This window comes from Cebus imitator, unplaced genomic scaffold (genome assembly GCF_001604975.1).
Source record: "Cebus imitator isolate Cc_AM_T3 unplaced genomic scaffold, Cebus_imitator-1.0 Scaffold272, whole genome shotgun sequence".
In the NCBI taxonomy this organism is placed as follows: domain Eukaryota; kingdom Metazoa; phylum Chordata; class Mammalia; order Primates; family Cebidae; genus Cebus; species Cebus imitator.
Window position 1 is genome coordinate 2,684,550 of NW_016107587.1, and position 2,145 is coordinate 2,686,694.

General features: G+C 48.5%; 1 pseudogene; it reads left to right on the forward strand.

Moving 5' to 3' along the window:
* The first annotated feature begins 346 nt into the window (after positions 1-346).
* On the forward strand, positions 347-1,613 carry LOC108284198 (annotated as a pseudogene).
* The last annotated feature ends 532 nt before the right edge of the window (positions 1,614-2,145 follow it).

Genomic DNA, 2,145 nt, shown 5'->3' on the forward strand with positions numbered 1-2,145 from the left:
GTGCTAAATCTAAGGTCTATGTTCCTTAAACTAGTTTGACATCCACTTAGTAGATTAGAAGCAACTGTGTGAGGGGCTTAGAAGCTTCTGGAAGGAAAAATAAGCTTTAAAATGAGCACGGTCCTGCAGAAAGTAGCACTGGTCTCTGGAGAGAAGGTGATTATGAGTGGTGGATACCTGCCATCGGCCATGTGACACTCCACGACTTGAGTGCTGTGGAGTGCAGGGAGGAGCAACATGAGAAAAACCTGTAATAAGAACACTTTAACTTGGTGTGAAGGTGCACTAAGCTGGAGTGGGGTAGAGGCGGGCCAGCATCCCCTTCTCACCTCTGATGCCGCCAGCCTGAAGATTACACATGGCCCAGAACTTGAAGGACTTGGCGGGACGGCTGCCCGCCGGGCCTGGGGGCATGGGCACCGCGCTGAAGCTGTTGCTGGCGGCTGGCGCCGTGGCCTACCGTATCTGGAATCCGTGATCGCTGTGGAAGGCGGGCACAGAGCCATCTTCTTTAATCGGATCGGTGGACTGCAGCAGGACACTATCCTGGCCGAGGGCCTTCACTTCAGGATCCCCTGGTTCCACTACCCCGTTATCTGTGGCATTCGGGCCAGGCCTCGAAAAATCTCCTCCCCACAGGCTCCAAAGACCTGCAGATGGTGAATATTTCCCTGTGAGTGCTGTCTTGACCCAGTGCTCATGAACTTCCTAGCAGGCACCAGCACCTGGGGCTAGACTACGAGGAACAAGTGTTGCCATCCATTGTCAAGGAGGTGCTCAAGAGTGTGGTGGCCAAGTTCAGTGCCTCACAGCTGATCACCCAGCACGCCCAGGTATCCCTGTCGATCCTCCAGGAGCTGACAGAGAGGGCCAAGGACTTCAGCCTCATCCTGGATGACATAGCCATCACAGAGCTGAGCTTTGGCTGACAGTACACAGCTGCTGTAGAAGGTACACAGCTGCTGGCTATTTTGACCGATTTTTGTTATAAAAACATTACGATTCCATTATTTTGAAATAGTTCTTGACAAATTTTTCTGTTCATATTGTTGAAAATTTTATTTGCCTTCTCCACTCCCATTCTGTGGCAAAATACATATACTTAAAAGAACATCTAATTTGATTATGTACTGAAACAAACATTATAAAATTTAAGATGCACAATGAAGGTTGTGGATAGAACCTCGGCCCTTTAGTACAGAGGATATTTTTCTAACAGTCATGGCCAACACTTACCCACTTTTCCCCTGTGTATCAGGCATTTCTAAAGGATAGATCTTTTCTTAGTTTTATGTGATGGAACTAACAGTGATGAAAGTGGCTCAGCAGGAGGCCCAGCAGGCCCAGTTCTTGGTAGAAAAAGTGAAGCGGGAACAGCAGCAGAAGACTGTGCAGGCCGAGGGTGAGGTCCAGGTTGCCAAGATGCTTGGAGAAGCACTGAGCAAGAACCCTGGCTGCATCACACTTTGCATGATTTGGGCAGCCCAGAAATCTCCAAGATGATCGTCACATCACAGAACCCTATCCATCTCACTGCCGACAACCCTGTGCTGAATCTATAGGATGCAAGTTTCACCCGAGGAAGGGACAGCCTCATCAAGGGTAAGAAATGAGCCTTGTCACCAAGACCTCCACCCCCAGAGGAAATGGATCTGCTTCTCCAGTTTTTGAGGAGCCAGCTTGGGGTCCAGCACAACCCTACCCGGCCCCAATATCATGGGATGGTCCCCTGCACCAGTACCCGGGACCCCTCTTGGATTAAGGAAGACTAAAGACCAGCCCTTTTTCTGGGAAATTACTTTCCTCCTCCCTGTGTCGGCCGGGGCTATTGGGACAGTGTGTGACTTCTCAGTGATTTCCTACAGTATTGTTCACTCCTTCAAGGCTGGGAGGAGATAACCACCAACCTGGGAATTCTCAATAAATTGTTATTTCTTAAGCTCAAAAAAGAAAAATAAAACAAAAAAACAAGAACAACAACAAAAAACTTTAACTTAAAAAATGTGTAGTGCATTTGAGGCAAAAAGAGTATTTTTATGACATCACTAACGCAGTGTTTCATAGGGTGGGAGGAGTCCTTCTGATCACCATCCACCATGCAGTTTGGACACTGAGGGCTTAGCTCCTGTGGCACTGCTGGTTGCC